The 19,385-nt window shown below is 44.4% G+C and overlaps 1 long non-coding RNA gene across 1 annotated transcript in view; it reads right to left on the bottom strand.

Annotated features, from left to right (window-relative positions):
• Positions 1 to 6,879: 6,879 nt before the first annotated feature.
• LOC143781058 (uncharacterized) overlaps positions 6,880 to 19,385 on the bottom strand; it is a 38,854-nt gene continuing 26,348 nt past the window's right edge. Inside the window, exons 2-3 of the long non-coding RNA XR_013216522.1 lie at positions 9,827 to 10,010; positions 6,880 to 7,291 (exon numbers count right to left, since the gene is read on the bottom strand). This is a non-coding gene — a long non-coding RNA (uncharacterized LOC143781058). The remainder of the gene's footprint in view (positions 7,292 to 9,826; positions 10,011 to 19,385) is intronic.

Here is a 19,385-nt window from a genome sequence, read left to right as displayed (position 1 = left end):
CAGCATTACAGCTCAGTCCCCATAGAATGTAATACAGCACAGCCCCATAGAATATAATGCTGCACAGCCCCCATAGAATGTAACGCAGGCAGGTGGCAGCCCCCATAGAATGTAACGCAGGCAGGTGGCAGCCCCCATAGAATGTAAGGGGTGCTGCACCAGGTTGGTGGAGAATCCGATGGATGGGTACCAGGGGGAGAGTGGGAGAGGGGTGCGCGCACCATGGGGAGACAAAGTTTAGTTTGTCAGTCCTCCTATGCTGTCAGAGTCTCTGCTGTAACCGCAGCAGGGCAGCGCTGCATGGAGAGGGGGAGAGACACATACATTCACTTACAGTCTGGAGATCCGCTCGCTGCTCCCGCGGTCACACAGACACGGAGTGTCTCACAACTCTGCCCCCGTGCCAGAAACCAGTCCGGGTGCTGCCGCTCTGTCCTCAGAGTCCGCCCACGTCTATAGTTGAGGAGGAAGCCGGAGGCGGGCGGTGAGGCAACTCAAGGGGGCGTGGCTACAACGCAGTCCCAGGGAACGGAACGAACAGCGGGTACTAATCGGGCTCTCTCTACGTCCCGGAAGTGGGCGGGGCTTCACCGGCGGCCGCAAATTCGGGATTTTAAATGCCCGAAGCGGGACAGCGGGACCCCGGTGCCAAAGCGGGACTGTCACGCTGAAATCGCGACGGTTGGGAGGTATGCATTTACGGAATTTCTGGCAGTATATTTCAGCTTCGTCTTGCCCCTGAGATAGGGACATCAAGGCCTTTTCCGCCTGAAGCTCTAACTGAGGTTCCTCATAAAGCAACCCCAAGGCCAGAAAAAACGCATCCACATTGAGCAACGCAGGATCCCCTGGAGCCAATGCAAAAGCCCAATCCTGAGGGTCGCCCCGGAGCAAGGAAATCACAATCCTGACCTGCTGAGCAGGATCTCCAGCAGAGCGAGATTTCAGGGACAAAAACAACTTGCAATTATTTTTGAAATTTTGAAAGCAAGATCTATTCCCCGAGAAAAATTCAGGCAAAGGAATTCTAGGTTCAGATATAGGAACATGAACAACAAAATCTTGTAAATTTTGAACTTTCGTGGTGAGATTATTCAAACCTGCAGCTAAACTCTGAATATCCATTTTAAACAGGTGAACACAGAGCCATTCCAGGATTAGAAGGAGAGAGAGAGAGAGAAAGGCTGCAATATAGGCAGACTTGCAAGAGATTCAATTACAAGCACACTTAGAACTGAAGGGAAGGGAAAAAAAAAAAAAAAAATCTTCAGCAGACTTCTCTTTTCTCTCCTTTCTCTGTCAATTAATTTAACCCTTTTTGGGCCGGTCAAACTGTTATGGTTCTCAATGGCAAGAGAACATAGCCCAGCAAACATAAGTACTAGCTCTTGGAAGGATGGAAACTAAACTGACCATGAACTAAACCTGCCGCACAACTAACAGTAGCCGGGTAGCGTTGCCTACGTTTTTTATCCCTAGACGCCCAGCGCCGGCCGGAGGACTAACTAATCCTGGCAGAGGAAAATATAGTCCTGGCTCACCTCTAGAGAAATTTCCCCGATAGGCAGACAGAGGCCCCCACATATATTGGCGGTGATTTTAGATGAAATGACAAACGTAGTATGAAAATAGGTTTAGCAAAATTGAGGTCCGCTTACTAGATAGCAGGAAGACAGAAAGGGCACTTTCATGGTCAGCTGAAAACCCTATCAAAATACCATCCTGAAATTACTTTAAGACTCTAGTATTAACTCATAACATCAGAGTGGCAATTTCAGATCACAAGAGCTTTCCAGACACAGAAACGAAACTACAGCTGTGAACTGGAACAAAATGCAAAAACAAACGAGGACTAAAGTCCAACTTAGCTGGGAGTTGTCTAGCAGCAGGAACATGCACAGAAAGGCTTCTGATTACAATGTTGACCGGCATGGAAGTGACAGAGGAGCAAGGTTAAATAGCGACTCCCACATCCTGATGGAAACAGGTGAACAGAGGGGATGATGCACACCAGTTCAATTCCACCAGTGGCCACCGGGGGAGCCCAAAATCCAATTTCACAACAGATATCGCTAGCGATCCATGACGTTGCAGCGTCCTGGATAGCGATATCGTTCAGTGTGACACGCAGCAGCGATCAGGATCCTGCTGTGATGTCGCTGGTCGTTGAAGAAAGTTCAGAACTTTATTTGGTCGTCAGACCGGCGTGTATCGTCGTGTTTGACACCAAAATCAACGATACCAGCGATGTTTTACACTGGTAACCAGGGTAAACATCGGGTTGCTAAGCGCAGGGCCGCGCTTAGTAACCCGATGTTTACCCTGGTTACCAGTGTAAAATGTAAAAAAACAAACACTACATACTCACCTTCGCATCCCCCGGCGTCCGCTTCCCACACTGACTGAGTGCCGGCCGCAAAGTGAAAGTACAGCACAGCGGTGACGTCACCGCTCTGCTGTTAGGGCCGGGCTCAGTCAGTGCAGGGAAGCAGACGCCGGGGGACGCGAATGTAAGTATGTACTGTTTGTTTTTTTTACATTTTACGCTGGTAACCAGGGTAAACATCGGGTTACTAAGCGCGGCCCTGCACTTAGCAACCCGATGTTTACCCTGGTTACCCGGGGACCTCGGCATCGTTGGTCGCTGGAGAGCGGTCTGTGTGACAGCTCCCCAGCGACCAAACAGCGACGCTGCAGCGATCAGCATCGTTGTCTGTATCGCTGCAGCGTCGCTAAGTGTGACGGTACCTTTAGGGATGCCCTTAATCTGGTTGACTGGGACAATGTCCTCAGAGATAAGAATACAAATAATAAATGGGAAATGTTTAAGAACATCCTAAATAGGAACTGTAAGCGGTTTATACCTTGTGGGAATAAAAGGACGAGAAATAGGAAAAACCCAATGTGGCTAAACAAAGAAGTAAGAGGGGCAATTAACAGTAAAAAGAAAGCATTTAAACTACTAAAGCAGGATGGCACCGTTGAAGCTCTAAAAAACCATAGGGAAAAAAATACTTTATGTAAAAAACTAATTAACACTTCCAAAAAGGAAACAGAGAAGCACATTGCTAAGGAGAGTAAAACTAATACCAAACTGTTCTTCAACTATATCAATAGTAAAAGAATCAAAAGAGAAAGTGTAGGTCCCTTAAAAAACTTGTGAGGAAAGAATAGTTGGAGATGACGAGGAAAAAGCTCATATATTAAACATAGTGATGAGCGAATATACTTGTTACTCGAGATTTCAGGAGCACGCTCGGGTGTCCTCCGAGTATTTTTAGTGCTCGGAGATTTAGTTTTTATTGCCGCAGCTGAATGATTTACATCTGTTAGCCAGCATAAGTACATGTGGGGGTTGCCTGGTTGCTACCTTCTTCTCCAAAGTATTCAAGGTGGAAAATAAAATGCTAGGTGAAATGCAGAGACAAATAAATCTCCGGGTCCGGATGGCATACACCCACGAATACTAAGAGAACTAAGTAATGTAATAGACAAACCATAATTTCTTATATTTAGGGACTCTATAGTAACAGGGTCTGTTCCACAGGACTGGCCATAGCAAATGTGGTACCAATATTCAAAGGGCTCTAAAACTGAACCTGGAAATTATAGGCCAGGAAGTCTAACCTGTATTGTTGGTAAAATATTTGAAGGGTTTCTGAGGGATGTTATTCTGGATTATGTCAATGAGAATAACTGTTTATCTCCATATCAGCATGAGTTTATGAGGAATCGCTCGTGTCAAACTAATCTAATCAGTTTTTATGAAGAGTTAAGCTATAGACTGGACCAAGGTGAGTTATCGGACGAGGTATATCCTGATTTTTCCAAAATGTTTGATACCGTGCCACACAAGAGGTTGGTACACAAATTGAGAATGCTGGGTTTGGGGGAAAATGTGTGTAAATCGGTAAGTAACTGGCTGAGTGATAGAAAGCAGAGGGTGGTTATAAATGGTATATTCTATAACTGGGTCACTGTGACCAGTGGGGTACCGCAGGGGTCGGTTTTGGGACCTATTCTCTTCAACATATTTGTTAACGATCTGGTAGAAGGTTTACACAGTAAAATATCGATATTTGCAGATGATACAAAACTATGTAAAGCAGTCAAATACAAGAGAAGGTAGTATTCTGCTACAGATGGATCTGAATAAATTGGAAACTTTGGCTGAGAGGTGGCAGATGCGGTTTAACAATGATAAATGTAAGGTTATACACATGGGAAGAAGGAATCAATATCACCATTACACACTGAAAGGGAAACCACTGGGTAAATCTGACATGGAGAAGTACTTGGTGATCCTAGTTAATGATAAACTTCCCTGGAACAGCTAGTGCCAGCCAGCGGCTGACAAGACAAACAGGATCATGGGGTTCATTAAAAGATGTCTAGATACACATGATGAGAGCATTATACTGCCTCTGTACAAATCTCTGGTTAGACCGCACATGGAGTAATGTGTACAGTTTTGGGCACCGGTGCTCAGGAAGGATAAAATGGAACTAGAGCGAGTACAAAGGAGGGCAACAAATTAATAAAGGGGATGGGGGAACTACAATACCCAGAGAGGCTAGCAAAATTATGATTATTTAGTTTAGAAAAAAGACGACTGAGGGACAATCTAATAACCATGTATAAGTATATAAGGGAACAATACAAATATCTCTCCGATGATCTGTTTATACCAAGGAAGGTGACGGTCACAAGGGGGAATTCTCTGTTTCTGGAGGAGAGAAGGTTTTTCCACCAACATAGAAGAGGATTCTTTACTGTTAGGGCAGTGAGAATCTGGAATTCCTTGCCTGAAGAGGTGGTGATGGCGAACTCAGTCAAGGGGTTCAAGAGAGGCCTGGATGTATTCCTGGAGCATAACAATATTGTATCTTACAGTTATTAGGTTTTTTAGAAGGATGTAGATCTGGGGATTTATTCTGGTGGAATATAGGCTCAACTGGATGGACAAATGTCTTTTTTCGGCCTTGCTAACTATATTACTATGTAACTATGCAATTCTGTGCACTGACACTCTATTCATTTTTATAGAAGTGCAAAAAAAACCTCATATAGCCAACTTTTATATTTTCTGTATCCATGAACCTCCACCCACCATTCAAGCTTACACAGCAGAAACAAAAGATGAAATGTAGGTCAATATTAGTAAAAAAAAAAATACATAAACTTTATTATTAAAATTCATTGGACAACTGGTGAAGGGAAATGGATGTAGAAAAAATGTCACACACAACATACGTGCTGTGAAAATGGATGCGCATAAACCTGGACTCATGGCAATAGGCAGTATACCTTATTTTACACATGCATAATCTCCTATTTCATATTGTTATCATATTCAGTCAAGGGTAAATCATTGATAAAATGAGTTTAACTGCCACTGCGCTGCAAGCGGTGCCAACCACCATTAAATCCTATCAATATTAACGTGTATCAAATGTGTGGTGATACGCTACCTGAGTGTGTTGGGGGACACTCGCTTGGCACAGGATTCAAGCACTCAGGCATGATTTTTTGCACACAAATCAGTCCATTTGGTTTATTAAACTTCATAAACCACATGACATACAGTCTATTTCATTATGTCCATTAACTTATCACAACCACCAGTCTGTTCATGCAGCAGATAAATTTCTCTGCCATATATTACAATCCCCTTGTCCGGGGTTACCTTTCAGGAGTTCCACTCCTCTCGCTGACTTCACATCAGTCCCAGGTCCTCAACACAGACTGTCCAGGTCTACGGTTTCTAGGTGCTTCCAGGACGACTCCACTTCCAGGAGCCTCCAACACTTACCATCCAGGACCTACAGCACAGCACACAGGCCACTCCGTGCCAAAGCCCAACCATGTGCTATTCAGGAATTCCCAAGATTTCCAACACAGGCTTCCAGAGCCTTGCTCTTGGACCATTCAGATCCAAACACAGGAACCATGTGACCCACACCCTGGTCACATTATATACCCTTAACCACTCCCTGGGATGGGAGTGTAGATGTGTGGCTAGTTTGTCCCGCCCATCTCACATAACTAGTCTAGTAAGTCTCCCTTACAACTACACAACTCCTGAGGGACTACAGGTCCCAGAACAACAACATTACATCAGCCTTACCACGCAGACTCCCTCTGCGACACATATCGGCCATTCACAATTCTGTCAGTCACTGTTTCACCACCATTACAACAACAGATACGCTTCCATGCATATCCCAAGGAGCCCACACAGCACCCCCTAGCTGTAACATTGGTCACTGCACCACATACCTCCCCCCTTTGTTCAACCCTATTGGGGTGGACACATGACATAAACCCGGGGTTCCGAAACCGGGAACCCACGTCACCTTTGATAGGCCTTCCCTGCCCTCAGTGGTCAGTTTGTCGGCCTTGGGCTTCAACCCTTGAGTTACCATCCGTCTGTGTCACCAGACCCTTTTTGGTCAACCCACTTTCCACATGTACCCTTTCACGTGAGCTTTCTTTCCATAGTCGACTTCCCCGTTTGACACGGTCATAAGTCTAACTTGTAGTCGCGCTGACTGTCTGGTCTGCGTCTGACCCTTCGTTACTACATCTGCTACCGGGTCTCCTACCTCGGTCACTCAGCCTGTAAATCTGTCACCTTTTGCTTCTCATGAGACAACTCATTAGCGAGATCCTGGACCTCCTCTTTATCTACCTTCTTAGAGGGTGCAATTTGTTCAGCCCCTTTGCCTCTTTTAGGTCTCCGGCGATGGGAGGAAGACTTGCCACTTGCACTTGAGTCAGCCATACTGCACTCTTTTCCGCTGGCGTCCTCATCTGAATGGGAGTCACCACCACCCAATCGGTTGTTAGGTTGAACAATTAATAAAATGTTCACTTCATTTCAGTTGCCTACTCCTGGCCTAATGGATATTGATCAGGTGCGCACCAAAAGAAATGAACATATGACACACACAGTCAGATGTAAACTCTCCTTGATCAATCTGTGGCTCAGCTCCAAAGGCCTTTATTAGTCAGACACAAGTTTATATATCCCCTGTAAGGGGGCTCGGTTAGCTCTAAAATGGGAGTGATCGGATGTATTCCATTGGTTAGTGGGTTGGGCAATGAGCAAGTCCATGGGCGGATCCATGAGGTCATCAGGGTGGGTTGGTCCATGAGGTCATCAGGGTGGGCGTCACTGTGCGTGGATCCATGAGGTCATCAGGGTGGGCGTCATCTTGGATATCAGCACATGGTGTGCTGATACAGGAAATGGCAGCCATCTTTAGTGCCTCACTTTGATCTGGGAAAACTTATGTAAGGTTAAAAACAGTACACGTTATGGGTTGTTTCTCTCAATCTCTTATGTCTTGAGGTTAATTAAGTATTTGATCTTATGGCTCTCCTCAACAGTCCCCCCTAAATACTTTATTAACCCCTTTTTTAATTTTTTTATCTTGATCCCACCATGGTTCCCCAACCCACCGGTGTTAAGTGTTACTATGACATCAGAGACTTCAGGACAATTCAAATGCTATTGACACCAGAGAATGTGTGTCCAATTATGGGTATACCGAGGAGGTATATCGGAGCGCGTTACCCATGTCCTCGGGATTTTCCTACCTGCTGGATCAATTACTCTCCAATCTCCCATCTCCATGGTTACATAAAATACACATGTCACTCACCCTGATGTACACATCCTAGATCTGACCGTCTTGCCCGGGAGGGGGAAAATTGGGTTTTCACCAGTTTGAGACAAGTTTTCCCTTGTGGAAAACTTCCCTTTGTAGCTGGACTTTGACAAGCAGGTCAGATCCTACTCTGTCCCTACCTGTCTAACAAGTTTATAATGTGTGTAATGGATCCAGGAGGCACTCAGCCTGACCGAAGTAGGCACAGACTTGCATACAGCTGCTCTGACTGCCTAGTTGTGGACTGTAAAAGACTGAAGAGGGCTTAGCTGTTCTATGTCTGCAGAATAACTCACCTCTTGAGCTAGGAAAATGGGCACTGATGTTTTTACTCCTTTCTCGATCATCTTCCTTACACAGGGAAGAACACAACAAACAATAATAGCTGCAATAATTAGGACGACAAGGATCACTACGCCTATCTGTGCTAGCCATCTCTGCCATCCCTTCATCCATGAAAAGTATTGGTCCCAGGGATCTTCTACACCTGAATTTTTCTTTAATTCTTTTAGTAGGGAATTCAGTTTTTTTATGGCTACTGTAACCTTTCCTGTGGGACCTGTATTATCTGGAATATAGGTACAGCATGCAGATTTCACCATTTTGCAAACACCTCCTTTTTCTGCCAATATCATGTCAAGGGCCATTCTGTTTTGAAATGCCATTATTGATGTAGGGCCTAGTTGGTCTGCCAAACCTTGAAGAGCTTCTCTAGTGTAATTGACAAATCTCTGTTGATTATAATAGATGTAATTGATCCAGTCTACATTTTTATTTATAGTCACTAGGGGTAAGATAAATGATTCAAAACCTGCTTTGACTTGATCCCTGGCTTTAAATTCATCTGGTACCCCCCTTGGGACTCCTATAGCATCGATATAAATGTCGGGGTCAAAACTACCTTTTGGTTCCAAATTTGTTTCCCGTTTTGTTCTGTGGAGATTTTCTGAAGTTAGGGCTTCCTCACCTTCTGCTGCTATGTAGAAGGGCATTATGGCTTTGGCTAGTGTACATTCTCCTATCCACTCTCCTTCTAAATGAGTTCTGATCTTCATGTCTCCACATATCCAGAAAACATCAGAAATAGACTGGGTTTGGTTAATCAGGTCTCCCCTGGTTGCATTACTGTCTCTGCTGCAATATCCCTTTGTGAAATTACCCAAAAATATGCTCCCTTCAGTATTAGTGTAACAGGTGTATTTTCCTGGGTATATGTTAATGCCTTCACCTGGATTAGGTGTTTTTGTGACTATGGGGTACTTCTTTTTCCAGTTTTCGCAATTTGTTTCATCAAGGGATTTGTTAGTACACAGACTCAGGAAACATTTTTCCACATCTGGGGGTAAGTCTAGAGGGACAGATCCTAAGTGGGGTCTCGCTCCTGCACAGACAAAGCAATTGGATTTATTATATTGATTGGCTGTATATTTCATCCACTTCAACCATAAGTTGGCCTCAGTGCATCCTGTTTCAATGGCAAGAATATCTTCAAATGTGGGGTTTGCAATGGCTGTCATTTTGTTAATTTTTTGGATATGGAACATTAGAGGGTTTGAATGCTTATTTTTATCTTTTGGCGACATTTCTTTTATATCTGCTAATATGAATTGACCTAGATGGGCACAACTGGCACACACACCATTTACATATGTACCCAGCAGATAGGTGCCATTATCGCCAGGTTGAGGGTTCTACAGGTTGAGGACTAAAGGGTTGCATTGGCCAATGGTATCACAGGGCTTGAGGACTTTTGTACGGGAGAGTGTCATCCTAGTGAGTAGAGATATACTCTGTGAGTCCTGTTTTCTTGAGGCTATGTTTGGTCTATACCCCCAATCTTCACCAGTGTTCCACCCGACCGCCCTCCATGAACTACAAGTTTGTCCCCATCCATCACCCGTAACACATATATATTGTTGTCCTGATCTCAGCTGTGCCGGTTGACTCATTGTGGAAGGTGAGGAAACCCACTTAGTGTCGCACTGTACTACATCACAATAATCAAATTTAAAAGAAGCAACGTGTGCAGTGATCACCCCCCCAGTTTGGGTGATTGCGACCTGTTGTGCTCCTACAAAGGAGTATAGAATGACCCAACACACAAAGTAAAGGATATGCAACATTATGTAGAAGGTTCTGATGGAGGCACGAACTTCTTGCAGTGAGAGGCGTGTATCCACGTCGGTCTTCCTTCAAGTGTGACCGAAGTAGGAGTTGTCAGAAGCACTTGGTAGGGACCCTCGAATCTCAACTCCAGGGAAATCTTTCTGACGAACTTCTTAACCAGCACATAGTCACCAGGTTGGAAAGTATGGGTACCTTCACTGGAATCTGGATCTGGAATGGATGATAAAACTCGTGCATGTGTTACTGACAGTTCTTTAGTAAGGACAATTACATAATTTACAAGAGTATCACTTCCTAAGGCTAGCTGTTGTGGAAAATATTGACCCAACCTTGGAGGCCCCCCAAAAAGAATCTCGTATGGTGTGAGTTTAGTGGGACCCCTTGGAGTGTTTCTGACTGAGTATAAGGCAATGGGCAAAATGTCTGTCCAAGGAAGTCTGACCTCCTGACTGGATTTCAGTATTTTATTTTTCAAGGTGCCATTCAATCTTTCTACTTTCCCACTGCTCTGGGGGTGATATGGAGTATGTAAACCCAAATCCGCTCCCACCAATGTCCATAGTTCCTTAGTCAGTACTGCAGTGAACGCAGGTCCTTGGTCACTCTCAATTACCTCTGGGACCCCATATCTGCAGACTACTTCAGTCATCAGTCTCTTAACAGTCACTCTGGCAGTCATGTTTGTTACTGGATAGGCTTCGGGCCATCCTGAGAACATGTCAGTCACTACCAGTACATTTTTGTACTTCCCTACTTTTGGCATTTGAATGTGATCAATCTGAATTCTCTGAAAGGGATAGAGTGGTTTAGCCAAATGTTTCTGAGTAACTTTCTGAGGCGGTGCTGGATTGCATGTTGCACACACAAGGCGGGGACTTGCAATATTTTTGGGTGACAGTAGAGGTTCCAGGTGCCATATAAATCTTCCAAATCAGGTCATTCATCTGATTCTTGCCTCTGTGGTGATACCGTGTGCCCATTCTGTCACTGAGGGGTACAGTTTACGGGGTAGACAGACCTTTTTGTTCATCCTCCAGACTCCATCTTCATCCTTTTTAGCTCCTCCTTCTTGCCATGACTTCTTTTCATCATCTGATGTCTTGTCTTGATGTAGATGGATAATCCTCATAAGAGAGCCTTTAGTCCCTTCTTCAGTGTCTTGTGACACGTACACCGCTACTTTCTCTTTCCCAAATGGATCCGCAGCATAGGTTTTTGCTGTTTTGTCAGCAAAGAAGTTCCCCCTTGCTTCTGGAGAATCCAATCTCCCATGAGCTTTGATCTCGATCACAGCAACCTCTGAAGGTAGATCTAGAGTGACCACAAGTTCTTGTATGGTAGCAGCATGTTTTACAGGAGATCCACTGGACGTTAGGTATCCTCTGGCTGCCCAGATACTGCCGAAGTAATGAGCCACTCCGAAAGCAGATCTTGAATCCGTGTAGATGTTGACCACCTTTTCAGTCTCTTCCTGACAAGCCTACATCAAAGCCTTAAGTTCCGCTTCTTGTGCAGACATGTGCTGGTCATGCGTAACCATGGCATATCCCATATGGAACCTTCCTGTTTCATCTGCAAATCTGGAACCATCAGTGAAGAACATCAGGTCAGCATGTGGGAATGGGTCTTCAGACACGTTTTTTCTTGGAGGCTGCTTCTTCCTGCATTTGTACGAGACAGTCATGATCCTCCTCTGAGTGTGTAGAAGCATCTTCACCGAGAGCATTAGCATCATCATCCACATCCCCCTGGAAAGAGGAAGCAGCGTGGACGGGTTAAGGATTGTGCAGTGGACAAGAGTAACATTATCCGGACCAAGAGGGAACATTGGAGTCTCACATGACACTGTAGCGACAGGTGTTTAGGTTGAGTCTGGCCTAGAATAGCTTTTATGTAGTGTGGAGCCGTTAAAAGAACCAGATGTCTTAAGATGATATCAGAATTTGGGATTCCAAGAGCTGGTGCAGACTGTATGGCCTGTTTAAGAGCGTAGAAAGCTTCCACGGATTTGGTACACAGTGGAAACGCTGATGTCTTGAGGTCATCGTACAATGGCTGCATCAGCTTGAAGGCATCTGGAATCCATTGGCGACAATATGTGATAGGTCAGCCAACTTATCAGAGGCCCATGTCTTAAGTTGTTCGCAGAACTGAACACCAGAGTCCCATGTAGTGTCACTGGCAAGCGAGGCATCATTGAACGCGATCTCCATAACAGGCCAATATGCATCGCCTGCTTTAAGATTTTCCAGGGAAATTAGATCTTGCCACGTGGCTGAGTAATTCCTTTGGATTTGAAGCATGCTTCTGTAGAAAGGCATCGGCTGTTTTTCTGGATCTAGAACTTCGTTCAACAGAGTAGCAGCTTGCTGGGGTGTAAACTTGACATAGAGGGTGGGATCCTCGGACATGAGCATTGGCACTGTTGGTGGTGACACCTGAGGCGGGAGTAGAGATGGCACCGGGAGAACAGATGTAATCCTTTGTGTATGAGGAGCAGGAGGAGGTAACAGTCCTGGAATGAGGGGCTCTATTTGGACAGCTCCAGTATCATGGTGTGGGGTCCAGGTGACGCAGGCAGTCTTAAAAGCTTTAACAGTCCTGTCCTCATTACTAATTAACCTGATTTCAGAGAGGCAGCAAATGCTTGCGGGGCTACACTTGTTTATTATAATTCCAACGATTTCCCTTGTACATGCATGAACAGGGAAACCGAAAATGCCAACACCAATGGCGGGAATTGTCAAGGTCTCAATCTGCTCACTAATATTTGCATACTCTAAAATGCGAGTTATTGCAGCACAAAGTTGTTGAGCACTAACGCCTGGATGAATAGGGTCAAAAGTAGGGGTCACAGCATGTATGATCATTCTACATGGAAGATTGCCAGATTTAGTCACCGCTATGTCCCCAACAGCAATCTGACCACGTGACTCAAGAATGATTTGACTGTCCGCTTGAATAGTCGCCACTCCTGCTTCCACTATAGCTCTAGCTACACCTCCATTGTGCTCTGACCAAGAATTGGCAGCATTAACAATAGCGTCTGTCTCCATTGTTATGTCACCATTTCCCACCACTAACAAGGATCCCTCAGGAAGTTATTTTTCAAAAATAGGTTGCCAACATTCCCTCCCCTTTGTGCTTCCTGTGTTATTGGTATCCTCCTCCCAGATTGAGCCCCCCCTTGTTACAGTTGCCACCGTCCCATACAGGTGTGTGCTTGGCTGCGAGACAGCCTGTGAGGTACCGGGTATAGGGTTAGGTAGACTGCGTGAGAGTGCTGTTTTAGTGGAAGCGTTGGGAGGAGAGTCTGTTGCTTGGAGCATCTCGTGTGGGTGTGCGGCTAAATTGGCAGTGGAAGTGACAGTAGAAAGGGTCGGTGCCGGGGACGATCCAGGTGGGAGGATAACTGGATTCACGACAGGAGTGATAGGGGAAAGGGTCGGTGCCCCATTGGAAACCACTGAGACGGGAAACATGGGTAAAGCCTGTTCACTTCCCGAAGGAATATACTGGGTAACAAGGATTTGGTGATGTGGTGTGTAACCTTAGACTAAGATGTTCACCACCAGGAGCAGCACATTTGCCATTCACAAAATGGCCACCGCCAAAATTACATTTGCCATCCACAAAATGGCCACCATTAGAATTGACACTTTTTCCATCCACAAAATGGCTGCCGTCAACATTAACACATTTGCCATCCACAAAATGGCTGCTGCCAGCATTAACACATTTGCCATCCACAAAATGGCTGCTGCCAGCATTAACACATTTGCCATCCACAAAATGGCTGCTGTTAGAATTAACACATTTGCCATCCACAGCCAGAATTAACACATTTGCCATCCACAAAATGGCCGCCGTTAGCATCAACACATTTGCCATCCACAAAATGGCTGCTGTTAGAATTAGCACATTTGCCATCCACAAAATGGCTGCTGCCAGCATTAACACATTGGCCATCCACAAAATGGCTGCTGCCAGCATTAACACATTTGCCATCCACAAAATGGCTGCTGTTAGAATTAACACATTTGCCATCCACAAAATGGCTGCCGTTAGCATTAACACATTTGCCATCCACAAAATGGCTGCTGCCAGAATTACATTTGCCATCCACAAAATGGCTGCCATTAGCATTAACACATTTGCCATCCACGAAATGGCTGCTGTTAGAATTAGCACATTTGCCATCCATAAAATGGCTGCTGCCAGCATTAACACATTGGCCATCCACAAAATGGCTGCTGCCAGCATTAACACATTTGCCATCCACAAAATGGCTGCTGTTAGAATTAACACTTTTGCCATCCACAAAATGGCTGCCGCTAGAACTAGCACATGGTCCATCCACAAAATGGCTGCTGCCAGAGTTAGCACATGGCTCTGGGCCACCATTATACGGTGGTGGCCGCTCACAGGATATATTTTTGTAATACACATAACTCAAAACTCTACACTTTTTATTCCTTTCCTCTTCTAAACCAGGGATTCAAGCTTGAGGAGGATAATTTGCATATTCCAGGTGCCTTCTGGGAAAAGCGAAGAGTCTCCCTCAGCAAGAAGATCGTTGGGTACAGCCGGGACCAGCTGCTTGGAAAGCATCACCAAACCAGGGATTCAAGCTTGAGGAGGATAATTTGCATATTCCAGGTGCCTTCTGGGAAAAGCGAAGAGTCTCCCTCAGCAAGAAGATCGTTGGGTACAGCCGGGACCAGCTGCTTGGAAAGCATCACCAAACCAGGGATTCAAGCTTGAGGAGGATAATTTGCATATTCCAGGTGCCTTCTGGGAAAAGCGAAGAGTCTCCCTCAGCAAGAAGATCGTTGGGTACAGCCGGGACCAGCTGCTTGGAAAGCATCACCAAACCAGGGATTCAAGCTTGAGGAGGATAATTTGCATATTCCAGGTGCCTTCTGGGAAAAGCGAAGATTCTCCCTCAGCAAGAAGATCGTTGGGTACAGCCGGGACCAGCTGCTTGGAAAGTATCACCAAACCGCGCGCCTTACGGCGCCTGTAGGACATTATTGCAAGAAAGCTTGGCTGAGTAGATTACACAAGAAGGAAAGCACACAGCAAGTCAGCAGGATCTGGGAGCAACATGGCAGATGTGACAACCTACATGGTGAGCTGCAGCATGTGCTACATGTTCGCAGATCGACCAGAAGAAGAATCCAATTTCACCTGTCAGAAGTGTAGACTAGTGGCCCTTTTAGAAGAAAAGGTGCGGGGTCTGGAAGAAAGAATTGCAACTTTGAAACTCATCAAAGAGAATGAAGACTTCCTAGACAGAACAGAAGCATCTCTACTGATCACAGAAGGTGAAAAAAGTGTCAGAGAACCTCCAAAAGCAGATGAGTGGAAGCATGTGACCATCAGAGAACCTCCAAAAGCAGATGAGTGGAAGCATGTGACCAAAAGAAGCAAGAAGACCATGGAGAAATCACCAACCACACAACTGAAGAACTGATATCAAATCTTTGTAGAGGTTGAAGATGGCACACCTAAGGATGAAGCACTACCAGCAAGCAAAAAAGAAAAGGGTACGCAGCAACAAGTGACAGCAAAAAGTACAGCCAAGAAGCAACGAAGAGTGGTGGTGGTGGGAGACTCACTACTGAGAGGCACAGAAGCAGCCATCTGCAGACCGGACATAACCGCAAGAGAAGTATGCTGCCTTCCAGGTGCGATGATCAAGGATGTGACTGATAGGATACCAAAGCTCTTCAGCTCTAAGGACGTCCACCCATTTCTTCTGATACAAGTTGGCACCAATGACACCGCAAGGAAGGACCTACCGACAATCTGCAAGGACTTTGAAGAGTTGGGGAAGAAAGTAAAGGAACTGGATGCACAGGTAGTTTTTTCTTCTATCCTTCCAGTAGACGAGCATGGCACCAGGAGATGGAACAGGATCCTTGATGCGAACAACTGGCTAAGACGATGGTGCAGACAACAAGGATTCGGATTCCTGGACCACGGTGTGAATTACTTGTACGATGGACTCCTTGCCAGAGATGGACTACACCTCAACAAACCTGGGAAACACACATTCGCCAGAAGACTCGCTACACTCATCAGGAGGGCGTTAAACTAGAAGAAGAGGGGACGGGAAGAAAAACATTAGACTCGAACAAAGAAGACCCAGGAAAACATACTCAGAAGGGAGGTAAGAACATTTCTAAAACAATCCACAGCGAGGAGATTGGAACAAAACAAAATCCTCTAAACTGCATGCTCGCAAATGCCAGAAGCCTGACAAACAAGATGGAAGAACTAGAAGCAGAAATATCTACAGGTAACTTTGACATAGTGGAAATAACCGAGACATGGTTAGATGAAAGCTATGACTGGGCAGTTAACTTACAGGGTTACAGTCTGTTTAGAAAGGATCGTAAAAATCGGAGAGGAGGAGGGGTTTGTCTCTATGTAAAGTCTTGTCTAAAGTCCACTTTAAGGGAGGATATTAGCGAAGGTAATGAGGATGTCAAGTCCATATGGGTCGAAATTCATGGAGGGAAAAATGGTAACAAAATTCTCATTGGGGTCTGTTACAAACCCCCAAATATAACAGAAATCATGGAAAGTCTACTTCTAAAGCAGATAGATGAAGCTGCAACCCATAATGAGGTCCTGGTTATGGGGGATTTTAACTACCCGGATATTAACTGGGCAACAGAAACCTGTGAAACCCATAAAGGCAACAGGTTTCTGCTAATAACCAAGAAAAATTATCTTTCACAACTGGTGCAGAATCCAACCAGAGGAGCAGCACTTTTAGACCTAATACTATCTAATAGACCTGACAGAATAATAAATCTGCAGGTGGTCGGGCATCTAGGAAATAGCGACCACAATATTGTACAGTTTCACCTGTCTTTCACTAGGGGGACTTGTCAGGGAGTCACAAAAACACTGAACTTTAGGAAGGCAAAGTTTGACCAGCTTAGAGATGCCCTTAATCTGGTAGACTGGGACAATATCCTCAGAAATAAGAATACAGATAATAAATGGAAAATGTTTAAGAACATCCTAAATAGGCACTGTAAGCGGTTTATACCTTGTGGGAATAAAAGGACTAGAAATAGGAAAAACCCAATGTGGCTAAACAAAGAAGTAAGACAGGCAATTAACAGTAAAAAGAAAGCATTTGCACTACTAAAGCAGGATGGCACCATTGAAGCTCTAAAAAACTATAGGGAGAAAAATACTTTATCTAAAAAACTAATTAAAGCTGCCAAAAAGGAAACAGAGAAGCACATTGCTAAGGAGAGTAAAACTAATCCCAAACTGTTCTTCAACTACATCAATAGTAAAAGAATAAAAACTGAAAATGTAGGCCCCTTAAAAAATAGTGAGGAAAGAATGGTTGTAGATGACGAGGAAAAGGCTAACATATTAAACACTTTCTTCTCCACGGTATTCACGGTGGAAAATGAAATGCTAGGTGAAATCCCAAGAAACAATGAAAACCCTATATTAAGGGTCACCAATCTAACCCAAGAAGAGGTGCGAAACCGGCTAAATAAGATTAAAATAGATAAATCTCCGGGTCCGGATGGCATACACCCACGAGTACTAAGAGAACTAAGTAATGTAATAGATAAACCATTATTTCTTATTTTTAGGGACTCTATAGCGACGGGGTCTGTTCCGCAGGACTGGCGCATAGCAAATGTGGTGCCAATATTCAAAAAGGGCTCTAAAAGTGAACCTGGAAATTATAGGCCAGTAAGTCTAACCTCTACTGTTGGTAAAATATTTGAAGGGTTTCTGAAGGATGTTATTCTGGATTATCTCAATGAGAATAACTGTTTAACTCCATATCAGCATGGGTTTATGAGAAATCGCTCATGTCAAACCAATCTAATCAGTTTTTATGAAGAGGTAAGCTATAGGCTGGACCACGGTGAGTCATTGGACGTGGTATATCTCGATTTTTCCAAAGCGTTTGATACCGTGCCGCACAAGAGGTTGGTACACAAAATGAGAATGCTTGGTCTGGGGGAAAATGTGTGTAAATGGGTTAGTAACTGGCTTAGTGATAGAAAGCAGAGGGTGGTTATAAATGGTATAGTCTCTAACTGGGTCGCTGTGACCAGTGGGGTACCGCAGGGGTCGGTTTTTGCGACCTGTTCTCTTCAACATATTCATTAATGATCTGGTAGAAGGTTTACACAGTAAAATATTGATATTTGCAGATGATACAAAACTATGTAAAGCAGTTAATACAAGAGAAGATAGTATTCTGCTACAGATGGATCTGGATAAGTTGGAAACTTGGGCTGAAAGGTGGCAGATGAGATTTAACAATGATAAATGTAAGGTTATACACATGGGAAGAAGGAATCAATATCACCATTACACACTGAACGGGAAACCACTGGGTAAATCTGACAGGGAGAAGGACTTGGGGATCCTAGTTAATGATAAACTTACCTGGAGCAGCCAGTGCCAGGCAGCAGCTGCCAAGGCAAACAGGATCATGGGGTGCATTAAAAGAGGTCTGGATACACATGATGAGAGCATTATACTGCCTCTGTACAAATCCCTAGTTAGACCGCACATGGAGTACTGTGTCCAGTTTTGGGCACCGGTGCTCAGGAAGGATATAATGGAACTAGAGAGAGTACAAAGGAGGGCAACAAAGTTAATAAAGGGGATGGGAGAACTACAATACCCAGATAGATTAGCGAAATTAGGATTATTTAGTCTAGAAAAAAGACGACTGAGGGGCGATCTAATAACCATGTATAAGTATATAAGGGGACAATACAAATATCTCGCTGAGGATCTGTTTATACCAAGGAAGGTGACGGGCACAAGGGGGCATTCTTTGCGTCTGGAGGAGAGAAGGTTTTTCCACCAACATAGAAGAAGATTCTTTACTGTTAGGGCAGTGAGAATCTGGAATTGCTTGCCTGAGGAGGTGGTGATGGCGAACTCAGTCGAGGGGTTCAAGAGAGGCCTGGATGTCTTCCTGGAGCAGAACAATATTGTATCATACAATTATTAGGTTCTGTAGAAGGATGTAGATCAGGGGATTTATTATGATGGAATATAGGCTGAACTGGATGGACAAATGTCTTTTTTCGGCCTTACTAACTATGTTACTATGTTACTATGTTCTACCGAATTTTCTCTATACAAACTTTCAGAGAGTCTTTCTCCTGCCCTAGCAATAGACAACAATCCATTATCTTCTAGGATACCTTTTTTTTTTTTTTCTTCAAGACAATCTTCCACTCCAGGGGCAGTAACTTTCCTCCATCTGGCATTCCACACAACTTTATAAGCTTTTTACATTGTTTAACATGGCTCTTCCCTTAACAAGTCACCACTAATGTACACGGGTCTAACTTGCCATCTGAATTTGGCTTAGTGCCAATACGGCAGAACTGCATTAATTTCTTCATCTTTCTATAGATATACAGTATATCTATCTATCAAGATAGCAAACACCAAACAAACAATAAGACGGGGGAGATGACTCAAACCTGAGATTCTAAAGGGAACTGAGTCTGCAGCACTCAGTTCCTATTCCTTCTTGTCACGTGGTCCCTCTCTGACTTCCGTGTT

The sequence above is a fragment of the Ranitomeya variabilis genome, chromosome 6 (assembly GCF_051348905.1).
Source record: "Ranitomeya variabilis isolate aRanVar5 chromosome 6, aRanVar5.hap1, whole genome shotgun sequence".
Lineage (NCBI taxonomy): Eukaryota > Metazoa > Chordata > Amphibia > Anura > Dendrobatidae > Ranitomeya > Ranitomeya variabilis.
The sequence above is the reverse complement of the archived record's forward strand: the minus strand, read 5'-3'. Positions and strand labels throughout refer to the sequence as shown.